The sequence below is a fragment of the Mixophyes fleayi genome, chromosome 2, assembly GCF_038048845.1.
Source record: "Mixophyes fleayi isolate aMixFle1 chromosome 2, aMixFle1.hap1, whole genome shotgun sequence".
NCBI classification, from domain to species: Eukaryota; Metazoa; Chordata; class Amphibia; order Anura; family Limnodynastidae; genus Mixophyes; species Mixophyes fleayi.
The window spans coordinates 206,507,514-206,527,450 of record NC_134403.1 but is presented as its reverse complement, the minus strand read 5'-3'; the positions used below and the strand labels follow the sequence as shown (position 1 = coordinate 206,527,450).

The 19,937-nt window shown below is 38.5% G+C and overlaps 1 protein-coding gene across 1 annotated transcript in view; it reads right to left on the bottom strand.

Moving 5' to 3' along the window:
* MANEAL (mannosidase endo-alpha like) overlaps positions 1–16,284 on the bottom strand; it is a 43,333-nt gene extending 27,049 nt beyond the window's left edge. Inside the window, exon 1 of the mRNA XM_075195397.1 lies at positions 15,772–16,284. The gene's annotated coding sequence lies outside the window, so the exon portion shown is untranslated. The remainder of the gene's footprint in view (positions 1–15,771) is intronic.
* Between the last annotated feature and the right edge of the window lie 3,653 nt (positions 16,285–19,937).

Genomic DNA, 19,937 nt, shown 5'->3' with positions numbered 1-19,937 from the left:
ACATTTAAGCAGTAAATCTTGTGAAACATGAGAATGAAAAGATTAAAAGAACCACAATAGCCCTATAGGTTATATATTTATGTGTGTGGGCACTGAACCAGTCATGTGTAGAGATCCACTGGGGTGGCAAAGAAAAAATAAATATATTGCCATCAATTCCCCTTAGCTTAGCACTGCAGAGAATAATATGACTGTGGGAAGATCCAGCTCCCTTTATTTGGACAGTCCATAAAAGGATATTGTTGTATTAGGACAGAAAAGTCCAGCTAGGATGCCAAATTGTACCTTTGTGAGAATTTTATCTCCATCATTATTGTTGGTTTATATAGCATCACCATATTACACAGTGCTTTACAGAGAATACTGAGTCATTCACTGTTCAGTCTCTGTTTTTTGTCCTCGGCTCCGTTAAAAATAGCTACTCATCAGATATTATTTCTGCACTATACAGATTCCTAAATCATCTATCTTCTTGTGATGTGGAGTGGAATCCCATGTAAGATACTGTGGAGTGGGTTCTCAAGGTGTGCATGCCTTGCCTGGTACCTAATAGGTACTATGACTTCTTGGAGTTGGCTCATTTTCTTGGCAAGCGTGATTTGACAGTTATTAATTGCCTGGAGCAAATCTGTAAGGTGGGGTTTTGGAGCCTGCGTCACCATACACCTCGAGGGTGAATTTGTTAGTAAGATGGCGATGTTAGATATGACCGATGCAGGCCACACGATATCCTCAGGAGCACTGCGCAGTTAGAGTGCTCGAGTCTTCTTCTGGCATACAGGATTTTTAAGCCGATATCTGGTGGCAGAGCTCTCCTTTCATCATCATCATCATCATCATTTATTTATATTATGCCACTAATTCCGCAGCGCTGTACAGAGAACTCATTCACATCAGTCCCTGCCCCATTGGAGCTTACAGTCTAAATTCCCTAATATAGACACACACTCACACACACAGACAGACAAAGAGGGGGACAGACAGACAGAGACTAGGGTCAATTTCAATAGCAGCCAATTAAACTACCAGTATGTTTTTGAAGTGTAGGAGGAAACCGGAGCACCCAGAGAAAACCCACGCAAACACAGGGAGAACATACAAACTCCACACAGATAAGGCCATAGTCGGGAATTGAACTCATGACCCTTTCATGCATTTGCTCAGCAGCATGGTGCTTCTTGATATAATTAGAGCACTTACTAGTAATCTGTGGCCCTACAAGGAAACAGCACATTTTCTTTGTGGAGTATCATCTGATCATATAATGAGATCGGAGCTCCATCATATATTGTTCATGGTCCAAACAGTAGATTAACCCAGGGCTGGACATTTTTTTACCTGAATGAGATAAAAAAATACCTGGACAAGCCCCCACTCTGTGTACTCAGCAATTACACTGCTGGCAGGCTCTGTGTAACATATATGGCATAACAAACCCTTACCTCAAACTATAAAGATATTAGGAGCCAGTAATTCTGAGTTGTTTTAAAAGGGTCACAGAAACTGCCTATGTGAAAAAGTTATTTTTAAACCATACCATGGCATCTATGAATTCTGCTGTAAATGTAATAAAGGTCTTACATTTTATACCACTTAATTATTTGAATATGGATGACAGCCAATCTCACACTGTTGAATTTTTTTTTTCACTTAAGCATTTCGCTTCCTAAGCTCTTGGAACAAAAACAGAGCTTATCTCCATAGCAACTCTGGTGTTCTGCTTATACAAATATATGAGATTTGTAGGATGTACTATTTATCACTGTATTGCCAGTTACAGGATTCTTTACCATTTTAGGTTACTGCAGTAAGACTGCACTTGCCATATGCATATTGTACTAAAAACAGACATGGTCCTGATACCAGCACATCTCCCCCATTCTCAAGCATTAATATTCACCACACCAGGAACCCTGCATGCTAGAATGTGGGAGGTATGCTGGCTTCAGGATACCAGCGACTCATCTATTTTCCGAGTGATGTGCATGCATTGAAAGTGGCATGTTATTCAGAGGAGGTCACCTAGTTAAAGAAAATAAAAAATTTTATACACTGTTTCTGTGCATCTAAACATATATAGAAAAACACATTTAAAGCCAATTACTTATTTGTAAACAACCTATGAGGTATGTGAACAGTAGGGGAGTGCTAGTGCAGTATAAAGCAATATTGCTTCCAAATTTATATTATTATGTAACTGTGGTGTACATCGGTGTTTCTCAATGAGTAAGTGGAATAAAGTTTTATGAGAGCTAGAGTAAAATAATATTACATTAGCTTTAACAAAAATACTCAGAAAATTGCAGTTGCTACACAAAGCTCATTACTTGACCTCCCCCCACCCCCTAGTAAGTATGCCAAATGGCTGATATTGGGGCCGTTCTTTTAGGAGTACTATGACTAGAGCTATGGGAATTGCTGCTCTACAAAGAAAGGGGATAAGCTGTAAAGGCTGACAGGTGCTGGGTGACTAATTTATTAGGAAGACAGATATGGTAATCTGTTGCCAAGACCTTGAATGAACAGCTAGCTGTCTACCAAGTGCCAGGGTTTGGCATATTGTTGATCTGTTAGATTGATTGTTAGGTGGGGTTGTGCAGAACCAGCAGTTTTAGTACACATTAGTACCAATGATAAAACTATGGGGAGATGCAAGGTTTTCAAAAACAAAATCAGGGAATTTGGATATTAGCTTAAGGTAGGGTCTTCTGTTTAGGTATTACTGCCTGTGCCGAGTGCTACACCAGATAAGACAGCAGGTGCTTAGGACAGTTAATAGGAGAGAGAGAGATTGGAGTAGGAAGAAGATTTTTGAGTTCATGGAGAACTGAAGCTTCAGACTCTACATTATGGCTGGATCTAAACGGACAGGGTGCAGCTGTGTTAAAGGAAAAGGTGGATAGAAGGCTGGAGGAGATTTTAAACAATGAACTACAAAAAGGGTTAGGACAGAAATAGTGAGCTAGATAGGGTAGCTGGAAAACTGGGCTTACTGAAAATAAATAGTGGAAGAATTGGAGTGAGAATAGTACAGGCAATAAGGTGCATAACAATTAGAGTGGCAAAAAATGTGTTAACAAATGAAGGGACTCTTCCAAGCAAAATAGGGGAACTATAATTAATAATGCTGGATGAGGATTATTATTATTATTATACAGTGAGTAGAACAGAAACATGATTGGATGAGACAAACTAGGCAGTGTATGTAGAAGACTATATAATAGAGGACAGAAACGATAGTGGAAGGGTTTGTCTAAATACTGATTAAGACCAATCTTATGGGAATATCATAGGTGGTCCGGGAGATCGGAGTGGGGTGGGCGTGTTGGGGGTGAGGCAAGCGGGGTCGCGTCATAAGCCTCCCCCCCCCACTTTAATATAGATGTCTTTAGTAACCGGGAGGTTGCCCTGCTCTCCGGGGAGTCTGGTAGGACTCCCAGAAATTCGTGGATCTCCTGGAAATTCCAGGAAAGTAGGCAACTATGGGGAAGATATTACTGAGAAGGTGACACTGCAGAGGCCTCACAAGTAGATATAAATAGCAACAAAAGCACAGAATATTGATTGGAGTTTGTTGTAAGTTACAAAGCATTACAGATTGTACTGAAATGTAGTCTACTGCTCATTAATGGTGATTTTATCTACTCGGGTATAAACTGGGATACTTGAACCAGTGGTTCTGCCAATTTTTAACAGATCTGACAGGCATAAAAGCTGATTGAATTTGATATTGTACTTTCACAGAAATTAGAGGCCAAATGGGACCATAGTAAACCTAATTTGAATAAGCATTGTTGCAGGTACTTATATCACAACAAGATTTCTAGCAATAAGAAAACCAAAGTGGCTAAAAAAAGTCTTTAGTAAAAGGTGAAAAATGAAAAGGAGAGCATTTAGGGGGCAATTCAATTGGTCGCGTTACTGCCGAAAGTAACGCAGCCTGCGCACCATTACCGTTACTACGGTAATAGTGCACATTATTACAGTTAGTATGGTAATCTTTAACGCTGATATTTGCTCGCAGCTCCCTGAGCAGAAATCCGGGTTAAAATTACCGTACAAATGGTAATAGAGCGCATGATGTGTTACTTTTGGCAGTAACACGGCCGATTGAATTTCCCTGGTACAGAGAGGTCATTACAAAAATAAAACAATGTAACAAAATATGTAAAATTAAGAATCAAGGCTAGCAAAGACAATAAACTGAAAAAATTATTGCATAAGAAAACTAAGAGGCGATAAAGAAAAGCAGATTTATAAAATTTGTTCTTTTCATCTGTGTATATGTAGGAATCAATGATAGGAAACATATTATACCACAATGACCCTTGCACACCATTTGAGATTATTGATCTGCTACACTGCTGAAGGACTTATATTCAGTCAAAGATAAACTCCTGCATAACGGGATCAGTACAAGATTGACAGATGGCAGATCTGGTCCCAATATCTTAAAAGAGAGCAAAATCAAACTCAGGACTTTACAAAGCAATGAGCTTGGCATCAGTGGTGGGTAAAATATTGAAATATATTACTTAAAATAAACTGATAACAGTGTCGGCACACTTTTTAGGGACCAGTCATGTCAAACTAATCTTGTAGAAGATCTGGGGGCAAATGTATCAAAGTTTGCCTTTACAAGCCATCGCCGCTTTAAATTTTAGCTGAAAAATCGCCGATCTCCCGCAAGATGACAAAACCGGACTTTGATACATTTACCCCCTGGGATGTAAATCAGCAATTGGCAGTCTGGCAGACTTCAAGGCATGTGCTGCTCTATAGCCTTCAAAAGGACTGAACATTACCCTTAATTGCAGTAACAAGTTTTGTTTTAGACACACACACACACACACACACACACACACACACACACACATATACCTTCTCTTCCATCTTACTCTGTTCCTGTCATTCTGATGCTTCTTTGCACATCTCACTGCACTCCAAAAATGAAGATTTCTTTTGCTAACATGCAAACGTTAGCTCTCAATTTCTAAACACATGAATGTATGGTCCAGTATATAGGGTCTCTCACTGTTTAAAGTTAGGACCAGCCTATTAGCAGAAGCGCCGTTAAGCATACTTGCCAACTCTCGGAAACAAGTTTCCGGGAGAGGGGGCGTGACTGGAGGGCGGGACGAGGCCAAACGTGTCATTTTGGTCCCGTCCCCGCGAAAACGTAATTTATGTCGCGGGGGGGCGGGGCCAAAATGACACGATTGGCCTCGTCCCGCCCCCTCCCGCCCTCCAAAATGGCGTCAATCACTGAGAATCGCGTCATTTGACGCGATTCTCAGTGAAATCCAGGATGCGGGAGAAATGCCAACGAGCCCGGGAGCCTGATCCGAATTTCGGGAGTCTCCCGGACATTCCGGGAGAGTTGGCAAGTATGCCGTTAAGTGGCGGGTGGCTTATCTGTGTGTAACTTAGAATTCTGCATTTTTATGTACAAGTAGAATAGCAGCTCTTTTACTAGTTCAAAACACTGTGCTTTGGGATTTTTCTCTAGTTTTTCCTTTCTGGATAACCCATTCCTTTCAAGCACCTGCTGTGAACCTAGAAATTAATTAAGTAACTTCCATTTCTGTATTGTTGTTTGATAGGTATGTTTGGAATCAGTAGCTGATGGGGAGTGCTGGTACTCTGTTGCCATTTGAAGGCTCATGGGGTAACTTTTGGCAAGTTAGCTCTCAATTTAAAAACACATATGTATGACCCAAAAATAGGGACTCTCATTGTTTAGAGTTCAAACAACCCTATTAGCAGAAGCGCCTTGACGGGGTGGGTAGCTTATCATACATTTGCAAATGTGTGTAACTGAGAATTCTGCATTTGTATGTACAAGTAGAAATAGCAGCTCTTTTACTGGTTAAAGCAGGGTGCTGTGCATTTTTCCTCTGTATTTGTTCCTTTCTAGATAAACCCACCATTTCAAGTACCTGCTGTGAACCTATAAACTGATTTAGCAACTTCCATATCTGTATTGATGCAAAACAAAACAACCCAGAATTACCTCTGAACCCCTACATGCCTGCAGACTCCCACTTGAAAATTGTCCCACAAGCTACTTAGACATCCCACTAACCCCAAAGTACCCCACATGTACATCAAATCTTCCTTCAGACTTCCCTACATGTCACTCAAACCCCCCAAATTACCTACACACCCCTAATGGCTGCTCTTATTACATTCTACTTAATGAGATACTGAGCTTCATCTAGCCCCAGCTTCAACTTATTCAATAGCAGTCACAGGTCCCTGCAGGTGAAAACTCATCGTCCGTCTGTTCACTATCATTGATTTAAAGTATAAGTACGAAGTACTTTAGAGTGGTAAACACAGAACAGGACATTAAATTTCTACTAATAAAACGAATGGACATTATAATGAAATACTTGAAAATCTAGACAAAAAAAATGTGGCCAGTGCTTGCAAAAGAAATCTTACTTGAAGGTGTGTTGCAGGACGCTTATTGAGGATCTGATGTAAATGATTGTTGGCGCTACACAAATAAACAATAATAATGATTTGTCTGTTTATCCCTTTCTTTCCTTGCTTGTCATATTGAGTCTTACGATTTTTTAGGCTTTCAGCAGGATAAACAAAGTGTTATATATATATATCACACACATACACACACACACACACACACACACAAACACACACACAATCCAAAATCGAGGTGCACACTTTAAACACTAAGCATATTCATGCAAAATTAAATATATGCACGCACACATTCAGTGGCCACTTTATTAGTTACATTTGCAAGTTAATGCAATGCCAAATATGTGGAAGCAACTCCATGCAAAAAAACATGCAGTCATGGTCAAGAGCTCAGCTGTTGGTCAAACCAAACCACCAGGATGTGGAAGAATCTTGATTTTAAGTGACTTTGATCGTAGAATGATTGTGCCAGACAGGGTGTTTTTAGTATCTCCTGGAATTTTCTTGCACAGTCTCTTGAGTTTACAGTGAATGGTGTGCAAAACAAAAACATCCACTAAGCAGCAGTTCTGTGTGCAAACAGGCCTTGTTAATGAGAGAGGATAGAGGAAAGTGGCCAGACTGTTTCAAGCTGACGGGACAACATCAGTAACTCAAATAAAACCATGCGTTACAATAGTGGTATGCAGAAAAGCATCTCTGAACGCACATCCAACCTTGAAGTGGATGGGCTTATAGCAACAGAAAACCCAGGGTCAACAAGAGGAATTCTGGGCCCTGGTAGAGCAACATCATGGGGCCCCCCTTATAGTTGGGTTGTATAGTATATCATGCACTGCATGGTGGCGTGGCATGAAAGGAGCTATGTCCATAAATTGCCTCTGCATCATTGGGGACATGTTTAAGCAGGTGAAAAGTGCTAGGTCACCCTCCTACAAAAAAAAGAAGACCTGCATTGCTGCGGACACCATTGGCAGAAGTGTGCCCGAGCGTGACATATGTCCCAGCAATCCTGACTTTTAGGACAGCGGGGCAGGGACCTAAAAACGGCATTTTTAGTGGAAGATGTGCAAATGTTATTATGCAACAGACAAATCTAAGCAAAACAACAACTCTATTTTATACATTTCTGATGTAAAGAACAAAAAATTGTGGGCACAACTATTTGGCATAATATAAATGGGGGACACAAATGTGTTTCATAATATGAACTGGGGGCTATACTGTGTAGCATAATAAAAATTGGGTGTACTACTGTGTGACATAATACAAATTGATTGGGTCACTTGCGTGGCAGAATATGAATTGAGGGTACTACTATGTGGCGTAATGTGAACTGGGGTCACTACTCTGTGGCATAATACGAATTGAGGGTATAAATAGCATATATATCACACACACACATATACACGACTTATACACTTGTGCTTGACTAGATTTTAGCCGGCACACTGATAGAGAAAGGTTGCCAACCCCTGCACTAGATACAAATGCTTTAAAACTTTGAATCCTAAAGCTAGTGAATTTATTTTGACAGATAATGCAGAATGTATAACATAGTTGTCACTTCATTGCATGCATCTATCCTGCCTTGTGTCAACGGTTCAGGCTGGTGGTGGTGGTGTAATGGTGTGGGGAATGTTTTCTTGGCCCCTTAATACTAATTGAGCATTGTTTAAATGCCACAGCCTCCCTGAGTATTGTTGCTGACCATGTGCATCCTTTTATGGCCACAGTCTACACATCTTCTAATAGCTACTTGCAGCAGATTAATGCGCCATGTTACAAAGCACACAGCATCTCAAGCTGGTTCCACAAACATGACAATGAGTTCAATGGCATCCACAACCAGATCACAATCCAATAAGGCACCTTTCGGATAAGGTCGAGATTTGCAGCATAAATGTGCATCCAACAAATATGCCTCAATGCCACAAAGAATTCAGGCTCTTCTGGGGGCAAAGGGAAGTCCTACCCAGTACTAGAAAGATATAACTAACAAAGTGGTCACTTTGTTTGTATATTTAATGGATTTTAATAAGCAAACTAAGGGTTAAATATGATAGAAGTTAAAAGTAAAAATGTAAAGCAAATATTTACGTGGCTTATAGTTTTCTTACCTGCTGGTTTGATTATATTATAGAATATCATATTTTACTTTTTTCAGAATTTTCACTGTAATTGTACACAACTAACACCGAAGAAACTAAAGGAAATGATTAGTACTGTACTTTAAATATGTAATTGTGTGAACAACTATAATGAAGTGAGGTTCTTGTTCAGTATATTTGTCTATTCCTACTTTTGGGACAATCCTTTTCTCCTCTTGTATTAAGATTAGACATCCATACATAACAGACACAATGGAAGCTAATTTCATATGCTGCATATAGCCTTCAGTTATTGCCACAGCTAGTTAGCATTCATTGCTGTGTTTCGTCCAGTGGCTCAAAGTCAAGGTCTCTGTGTTGCAGGACTGCTTACAAATGCAAAATCTATGTATTAGGAACATCTTTATATGGAGGTTTGTGACTCCATCTCTTCTCTGTAATACTGGCGAAGGATCTTTGCAGGAAATGTTCACGAGTGCCTCTCATGCCCCGACTAAAACTTTTTCCCCTTCACTAAGTTTTTGGGATGTCCCTTTCATTTTGTGCTTAAAGGATTAACATGCCCAAAAAATACGTTGCTAAACAAATAGAGACATTGCAACATGAACATTCTTTTCACAAAGTGATCTTATATATCTACAAAAAAAAGGATGAAATTTGTGTATTAGTGAGTGTAGTATGGCAAAAAGGAAATATTGTGCACTGCAGACCCAATTGTCAATTAGATTATTAAGCCCTACGTCCACCATGCCCAATACCCAGCACACAGAACCCCAATCCCACCATATTCAGTTCCTTGCCTAGCAAAACAGCCTCATGTCCAACAGTGACTCATCATACTCCATTTCCAAGCAAAACCGTATTCATACCTACAATGTACAGCCATATGCCTAGCATGATAGTCTTCTCTCCACCATATAAAACCCCATGTCACTATGATATGGTAAAGTGTATACAGGCAATATAAACGGTAGGTCGATATACATAGGGCATATGAATCCCAGTTTTATATAAAAAGCAGGGAGCTCTCTCATTGGCCATTGCTGTTTTACCACTTATCTCATTGCTGAAACAGGTTTCTGCGCCATCTGGACCCTCCAAGACTCTCTACTACCTAGGTCCATACACCATCACGGCCCCTTCTAGACCTAGGCCTCTACCCTATGTCTCATGTTTGCCCACTCCCAGTCCCTGTGTTGACTTGTACTGTATTGTTTTTGTACAACATGTGATTTGTTTTGTTAATTGCATCCATGCATTTATTACTCTGCTTATGTGTACCCACTTTTCTTATCTGCATTTACTTATGTAATTTTGTTGTATGTTCCAACTCCCTATGTACGGCGTTGCAGCGCCTTATAAATAAAAGATCAGTGGTCCAAGTGGAAATTTAGAAGTGAATGATGGTGGTCATGGGAACTGCCTAGACCTCCAGAAGCTTGATGGATTTTGATTATGTGAAATTTTAGTTGAAATATTAGTTGGTTTTCAACACTATACAATTTAATAGGAAACATATTACATGGTGCAAGGATGTCCGCACAGTCCCCGTCCCCTCTTTAATGTGTCCAATTACCTCTCCCATGCGTACCTCCACCTTTCCCTAAGGTTGCATTCCTACATCTCTAACATATGTACATTTTGTATGCAGATTAATTTATACAGATGTGTTTTAAATGGATGTTATATACTGTATATCTCTTCAGTGATATGGTGCTTATGGTACCTAATTAATAACTAAGCAGCCAAACACTAGTCAAGCGCTACAGACACCACCGGCACCCCCTATACCCCCCCTCACATACATAAAACGAACAGTGCCAAACAACCAAACCCCACAGATGCGTAATCGGCACCCCAACCCCAGAACCAACAGCACCTATACCCCCCCCCCCTACCCCTACAAACACAAAATAAACATTGGCAGGGCTTGGAAGGATCTTCGCTCTTGCAGATTGGGAGAGTGCTAGTTTAGAAGTGCAAGTGTGTCATACCGACACACCTTGAAAACTATAAAAGATAATATTAATAACAATTGGTGCTAGGTACATGGTGGAAACACACTACCTATGCATTAACTTGCTTTTCTGTTTCAGCATAGATTTCACTACTCTGGCCATTAAAATGTGGGACAAATCAGAGGACGAACTATTACTATATTAAGGGTCATATATAAACATGCATACAAGCATCCCCACAGTGTATTTTTTATTCTATGCTTTTGGATTTGCAGGTCAAAATGGTGACATTTACAAGGGGTGCAAAATTCTGGTGATGGCAGGAGTAGGGTAGATCAGGATGTTCCTAGCTAAATGTGGACTGGGAGCACCAACGGGTCATTCCACATCAAATCAACACAGGGTTTCAAACGGACCATTTCAGATTGTAATTAAATTTGGAATAATAAATGCTGTCATGGGTGTAAAGAAAACCCCCAAATCTTAGACTGATATGGGCACTGGTTTTGAAGTTATATGCCTTTAAAGTTGCACTTTTTTAATGAAAAACTCGTTAACGTTTTTTTAAATTGCATTTGTAGCTCACTTGATTGAGTTGGACAAGGTCTCATGTTAAACCTCTTTTTATGGGCTTTCTATATAACACAGCATCATGTTTCAATGAAAATTAAAAATGTAGCATTTTCAAAATCAAAATTTTGATTTTCTCAAAAAAACATATTTTAAAATTGTTGAAAAACATCTAAAAAATGTTCATACTGTTGTTAATAAATCCCCAAAGTTTTATTTTGGGTTCATGATGGAATCATCTGCTACAAGAGCTTTCATTTTGGACTGTTTGTTAAAATAATGAAAATGAGAACTATCTAGGCCTGTTCATTACTTTTAATTTATCTCCTTAAACAATCTCTTTGATGTATATTATGTACAATGACACATTATGTTAAATACTGAAATATTTAAAACATTTTTGATAATTTTATGCCTTTCACATATTTTAAGTGAGCTTACTATACAGATCATTACCATTTGGTGCTGCTGCTCTGGATGGATGGTGCTACTTGATGGGTTGGAACTGGCTGAAGGCTTCATTTTTTTTTTAGTATTTCCATTTCAGAAAGGGCGTACATTTGACCTGTTGGGAGTTATCGGATTCACCTTCCACAGAATATCTACCATAGTAATCCATAAAACATCCGTTTTCCTTGAGTATGATAAAAATGGTGATGGACCAGCTGGATGGAGGAAAGTCACTTTCACTTCATTGATATTTTCAATGTTCTCCAGAATAAATGCCAGCCACCATTTGTTGTCATAGACAGCAGTTACATACCCTCTGATGTCAGCAAGTGGGAGCTGATACTACATTATCTTGAGGAACTGAACAATGATCCTCTTGCTTTTTTCCGACGCGTCAAAGTTGTTTTCTGCAGCTGGCAGAAACGTTTGCAATATTTGGTATTTCAGGAAATAACTTACACATCCATTCTGAAACAGTTCTCAACCCCTTCTTATTAGAAGTATTATTAGCCTTTATAACTAGGTTAAAACAATAAGGTACCTGTCACTTTCCTCCATCTTTATTCTTCCTTACTTCTCTAAACCAATTTAACCATCAACCATTGCAAACACTGCTCTAAATCAATTTAAACACCACAGCAGGCTCGGACTGGACTCCCAGGGAAATAATTCCCATCAGACTCTGCTGAGGGGTGAGAGGAGCATGTGCTGAGCTCTGATTGGAGGAGTCTATCACATGCTCCTCTGTCCCATGAAGATCAGTTGCTGCCTCATGGGCTGTGTCTTCTCTTCTCTGTCTGGCCGGGTGACTGAGGCTTCTTCTTGTGAGGGCAGTGTTGCTCCCAGTCTGCTGTTTCTTTGCCTCCCAGGACCCCTTCTCCAAGCTGATGTTCCTCCCTGCGCCCAGCACACAATTTCCGAGTCTGAGTCTCCACTGTAAGTAAATACTTAGCATTTTCAAATGTGTCACAAATGGTCCAGGGTCAGGTTAGGTTTGGGTGGGCTTCAATTAGTGACCAAGGGGTTTTTCTTCACTAATTAAAGCCCACCCCAACCTGACCACTTGTAGTGGTCCAGGGAAATGAAAAAGGTGGGCCTATTCAACACAATTGAAGTGTCTTTCCACGTAGAATATCTTTCAACTTAAATTTACATGCCTATGCAGCAGTGGGAGCAGGCGCACCTGAAGAGGAAAGTGCATTCATCTATTGAATTGAACTGGAAAAAATATTGTTTTGTTAATTTTCCCAGATGTGTAGTGCCTCAATAAACACAATTTTCATGAATCAGTCAAATTTGAAAGCTCTTGTAGCAGATGATCCCAAAATAAAACTTTGGGTATTTATTAACAACAGTATTAACAATTTTTTAGATGTTTTTCAAAAATGTTAAAATATGGCTTTTTGAGAAAATGTTACATTTTTAATTTTCATTGAAACATAATGCTGTGTTATATATCACATGAAAGCCCAGAAAAAGAGACCTTGACCAACTCTCTAGCTCAATCAGGTGCAATACAAATGCAATTTAAAAAAACGCTAAAAGCAAGTTTTTTGTTAAAAAAGTGCAACTTAATTGAAATTAGAGAATGTAAGGTAGAAATTTTTCTAAAATTGTGTTGATTTGAAGTGGAATGATCCCAATATGGCTTTTATTTGGCCCACGTGGTAAAACGAGATCACATTTGTACCATCTAGGGCAGTGATGGGCAAAATACGTCCCGTGGGCCAGATCCGGCCCGCTTGGAGGGTTTATCCGGCCAGCCAATATTTTAAAAAATTTCATTAAAATATGCATACAATTATTAGGGCCGACCCTGTGTGTCAGAACCTTAATTTTTATGCCTTCCCAGCTATTTCCTCCATTACACTTCATCCTCCTTCCTAAAAGGACACTTCGTATGTCAATCACTCAAACACCTGCCCGCCCCCTAATGGCTGAAAGTCATGTGAGAAGAGATGGGCTGGGCCATATACTAAGGCGGATTTCGATTGGCTGCTGTGTTGTCAGTTAGTGGATCACCAGAAAGATGGATCTGCAACAACCTGCTGAAATAAGTGCTGTGTCTGTACGATCGCTGCACTTATAGAGGTAACACTGCTATATAACACCCTCCCGTCCCATTCAAAAAATTTGTATTATATATTTCGATATTTGAGTTTTTTTAATAAATTATATTGGCCCGCCTAAAGTTTTTCTTTTTTATTTGGCCCGCTCCTGAAAAAGTTTGCCCATCACTGATCTAGGTGCATTTGATGCATTTATATGCCCACAAATACCCATGTAATAAAAATATTAAAACATAGAAAATTGACATATTTAGTAACAGACCTGATGTCCCATCACTCTCATAATTAACTTGAAACAAAAAGACTTTGAAGTTATGTTTTTACTCTTTCTATGATCCATATTTTTATGTGCACCTACAATCTTGTAAAAGTTGGTGTATTTCCAATTTATGTGGACAATTCCCCAAAAGTGTAGTTTGGATCCGAGTGTATGTAGGTACTAAACAAATAGGTAGACTCGACACAAACAGTTTGCAGTTAATAAATGACTCTTCGTAACTTTGAAAACATACCTGTTCTTAAAAGCCCAACAACCATCCGCCTAACCCTCTCTCATTCCCGTCCCTCCTATGCACTCCTCTTGCCCTAGATCCCCCTCCTCTGACTCCCCTTGTGCCTGTTGTCTCTTTACCCTCCCTTTAGGTTGTGAGCTCTTATGAGCAGGGCCCTCGTCCCTTCTGTCTCTATACTTATTACTTCTGCTGGCCTAGTACTTGTTTATTGTTCTGTGTTATACCTTCTAAGGTCTATCGTTTGTACTCTGTATGGTGCTGTGGAAACCTTGTGGCATCTTATAAATAAAGAATAATAATAATAATGCAATGTGGGGACCATTTAAGCTGTAGATGCCCATTGACAATAGGCACAGCTCAGAGAATAAATAACAGGCTCAATCCTTGAAGTATTTAATCCAGGAACCTTGCCTGTGCAACATAGATATTTGCTAACACATATCTGACCATAATTAGGAAACATATTAATGGATAGGACAGTATGGCAAAAGAGTTTTACCAGAAACTGTATGAAATTGAGACATTTTATTCATGGATAAAACTTTCTTTAAAATGATCAATAATGCTTTGTTTCACTGTACAATGTTTTTCTAGGAAAGCAATACAAGTTTTAAAAAAAATATCAACTGTAATATCACAGCAAGGTGTTAACCTCCATTACAAGTTTATTCCTACCACATATATATTGAGAATATTGGGGGAATCAGTAATTACCAATATGTGAATGAACTTCTATATTATTATATTTACATTTTTGGAAACAAAAACTACACTTTTTGTTTTTTACAAATAGCTCAAATATAAAAATATATTAGCCAAACAAGCTTACATATCCCCAAAACTTTCCATTAATATATGGCAGCAATGTTTTATAGAAAGTAATACTGTGTGTATCCCTTATATAACACATTTTATTCTACTCAGCCAAGCACTCTATATTTATAGTATCCTAATTCCCTTTCTGCAACAAAATCACACTATTCAAGATGACATAAATTACACCGTATGATACATTACAATACTGTCTAAACATTAAACATATAGACTCACTGAAGCATCCATAATGGTATCATATATAAAGTATAAATATGTATAAACAGAATTGAATTTCCTTTTTAACAACTTTTCTCTTAATGTCTCTCATTACTCACTAGAGAGTCCATCATGCGTCTTTGATCTTAAGCTGTATAATATCTCATTTTATATATGTATTAATGAGGCACTGTCTATTTTCATTTAAGAACACACACACTTTTCTCCTTTACTGCAATATAAAATAAAACCAAATCCACACTTTTTAAATCTTTAAAAAAAAAAAACCAAAAACACCTTTCTGATTGTATGGTCCTACCAGCAAGATAATAGCTACAATCTAATGTACCTGCCAAGCTGTATCTCACTATCTGTAATACCTCCCAATAGTACAACGCTGCAAAGTATTTCTGGTGCTTTAAAAACGTACAGCAATTTGTATATCTAATTTCCATAACAACACTGAATATCATTATTGTTCATATTTTGCTACCACAAATAGATCAGACAATTTACGTTTATACCTTTCATTGTCTAAACTATGGTGTAAACCCTGAGGATGTGTATTTTTTTCTTAAATATTACAACTAAACGACAGTGGGTTAATAGATGCAATACATACCTTATAATCATCTAACCGACAAGGATGGTAAATATACGACGAAGTCTGTTCTAGTCAATGATCTCCATATAAAGGCAGCGGGATGCAGATGGTGTCCATTGTGTCCAGCTCAAGCTGCTATAAAAGGGAGTGTGAGTCTGCAGGTTCACTTACATATGTGCAGTTTATATACTATGAAGGATCGTATAACCCTGACTACTAGTGATCCCTCAGAGCGATCTACTAGACCAGCTGATGATCTTCTTGCAATGACTGATTGTACCATGCAGTCTATCCGAGGATCTTCACGGACTTCCTTCTGCAATGACCATCTCGGATGGCAGCTGAGTGGACAGGATGATGCGGTGTGCTCCCTCAGGAGGAGGGGCTACCAGGAGCACACTGCATCCTCACAGCAGCCACTGATAGGTATATGGGTTAGAGACTGGCTGTCACTAGCGCAGGAGTGAGACTCAAATGCTTTCCTGGTATCCCCTAATAGATTCCAAACACTTATTAACAAGTAACTAGCTCTCCATCCAGTACAATGCATCCATAAAAGAAATGTCAGATACCTACTATTACAGAAAGACGGGGGGACCTTCAACAGGTGCACCACTAAATATTGACCCACTTTGAATATTTACACTGATAGAAGAGTCTCGCAGGTTATAAACATAACGCGTACGTGACATTTCATGTGAATGGCTATGTTAGGAGAAAGGGGAAGTAGCTAAGACTAAAGATTTGCTTTTGGGCACCCCCTGCTTTCAGGGCAGTGGAACAGTCCACACAGGAGCAGTCTGCAGTGTGAACAGAAGGCTGCTTTATAACTGGGTTGTGCTCTCCTTCGGTAGGAGAACTTGCTTTGTTTATTTGTTTTTGTTTTTTTTTTACCTAGTGCATACTATAAATACAGTGACAGATTTATATATCGTACTGATCTACATTTGCAAAACAACTTACAGGAACACTATTAGGCATGTGAATCTGTACACAATGGAATTTCATTATTAACATGGTACAATGTGTACAAACCTGCTGTAACCAATGGCAACCTATCACAATGTAACTGTTGTTTTTTTTTCTAATGCACTTTGGAAAATGAAAGCAAACGCCTGATAGGTCTCTATGGGTTACAGCAGCTATGCACATAGCGCTGTGTTTAATTGAGCTCCAGTGTGTGTACAACAGTCATTACAGACATAGAGCACTACATTTTCTAAATATACATATGTATTCCATTGTATATACAGTACTCCTATTTAATGAATTTGATTTATGTAGCATATTGAATAAGAACATTTACTGAAAACTCCAACAAGCAAACATAGCTATGAACATAGAGGGCAGTTGGTCAACAATAAGTACAAAGATATGTTGTCAAAAAATCTACATGACAAACTTACCTTTTTGGGGTGGTCCCTGGAAATCTTTGCCAGAAGGTAACTATTATATACATACATATTTGTATGTTTTAAGGAGGGCTCGTTTTGCTTGATAATTGGATTTTTTCGTAAAGCAACATTCCATGCACATCTTATGAGCTCTGGATGTGTTCACCAAGAAAAGCAAATGTCATATATAAGATTAGATCAGTTTTGCTGGTCAGGTCTGGAGGGATAGATAATCACATACACTCACTGTGATGCCTACTTGCTTTAATAGTTCAAATAGGCAAAAACATTTTTTTGGGGGGTCATGGTCATCATCATCATTTATTTATTTACATAGCGCAACTAATTTTGCAGCACTGTACAGAGAACTCACTCACATCTGTCCCTGCCCCAATAGAGCTTAAAGTCTAAATTCCCTAACAGACACACACCCTGAATACATTTTTAGACTGCAACTCTTTCCTGAAGACAGACTTGTAATTATATATCATAAAAAGACCATAATAGAAAACCTAAGGTGAAAAAGCATTATGAACCATTTTGATGAACAAAGAGTGACATTGGCCAAAGTGCAGCAATTCATGTTTTGATTTTTGATAATGGATAAAAGTGATCATCGTTTGTTTAGAAACTAGAACCACAAGTCCTAATTATGCAGATTTAAATTAAACTAAAAAAAAAGGTATTCACAAGAATGTTTAACTCTTATTGGTCAATCAAATTATGGGGGTTTCTTCACACTTTATTAAATGCACTATATACAGGCTAGCTATTATTGTGGCAATGAAAAAGTAGAACCGGATATATTTTAATTCAACAAAGTATTAGCCTCACTGTGATGTATGTACTAAGAAGTCTTTACCAAAACCAAGAGTAAACTAAGGGATAAATGCAACATTTAAGGGTTACTTGAAACCACCGATTCTCAGCAATTTGCTGTCTTTTTTAAATTTTTTATGAAAGGCAAAGCCATCGGACTAAATCTATTCACCGTCATACTGAAGCCTCTCATTACACTGCTGAAGTGAAATGCTCGCTATGTATCTCCACACACTTCAGGGTTTTACTGGATTTGGCTGAATTATTAAATTAATTGATTTCTCTGCAGCCTTGTACAGTATCGATACTTGACAACATTTCAAAATAATTTTCAAGGTCAATTTTCCTGCTGAGGGGATGTGTTTAAGTACATCCTGTGTAATACTGTCCAGATGAACCTTAGTATACTTCAATGCCAATCATGCTTATTAATCTTGGTTATTAGATAAATAAAAAGGATATGAGAATTGTGTCTTAAACATAAGAAATTAAACAGAATTTGTACTATGCAGTTCAACAATATTTAAAAATAGGGATATTTTTTGGGACGCCATTTTCTAGGGACAAATATTAAAACCTTGGGACGGTTTGTACTGCAGTAACAAATAAATGCTTTCTCTTCTAGTTCTTCTAGTGCAGCCGTGCTAAATAAAAAAATGTTTAAAACTCCAGAAATTCTGTTTGCTCAAATGCCTGAATTTGAATGGGAAATTTGTCTGTTTGAATCAGTAAATTGATACTTGTCTTACCCACTTTTCAAAATCATCATCATCATCATTTATTTATATAGCGCCACTAATTCCACAGCGCTGTACAGAGAACTCATTCACATCAGTCCCTGCCCCATTGGAGCTTACAGTCTAAATTCTATAATATAGATACACACTCACACACACACACACAAAGACAGACAGACAGAGAGGGAGAGACTAGGGTCAATTTTGATAGCAGCCAATTAACCTACCAGTATGTTTTTGGAGATGATATTATAAGTATTTTTGCAGACTGTAAATGGCTATGAACTCTTTTGCAAATTAAGGAATGCGCATAAAAAGGTATCCTATCCACCCCTTTACCTCATTTTAATATGATCACTCCACAAAACAAATGTTATTTTTACAGGGAACCGCAATTAGGAAATAGGCAACACCCTCACACCATTAGCCGCTGCAAATGACACTTTGCTTCGCTCACTAACGCACTTTAGTGGAAATCTGAGAACATCAGCTCAAACTAAGGAACGTGAAGTCACCAAAGAGGATTTAGCATTGCGCTTTGACAGTTTTGTGTGTTGCGTATGACCTTCCTTAAGCATTCAAGTGAATATATATCAAGAGAGTTTTGCTTAGGGGTTAAACAATTACGACAATAAAAATGTATTTGCAGTTTAATATCTAATTGAATTTAATGTGTTACTAATCAATATTACACTTATGGTACAGTAAATTACACAGTGTGCTTATTCTTGTGAATCTAAGGATCAATGTAGGGGTTATCCATTGTTGATTTTTTTTTATGTATATCCACCATTTAAAAAATTGGGGGAATAACGAATTGACTTTTCATTTATAATTCCACTAAACACACGTTCAGACAATGTACTAGATGACTGATGGGCAACCTCTTATTCTTCACGGGTCACACTTGTGCCCCTCCAACTTTCAAAAGGGCCGCACAGAAAAAGGAGGGAGAGCAGACTGCACTTCCTCCTCCTCGTTCCCCTCTTCCCTTATGCAGCGTGACATTCCTGTGTTGTGCAGAGGAGGTCATGTGGTGCAGAAGTCGGCTACCCCGAACTTTCTTATTCGGATGTTCAGGAGCAGACGAACAGACGGCTTTTGAATAATTCCCATTAAACATTTTTTTCAAATTGCAACATCTTTTCTCTGGCTCCCACTTTACAGCTGGCAATTTCTTTGTGTAGTGGTGAATGAGGTTTTGTAGTATAGTGTATGTCGTTTTGAACATGCT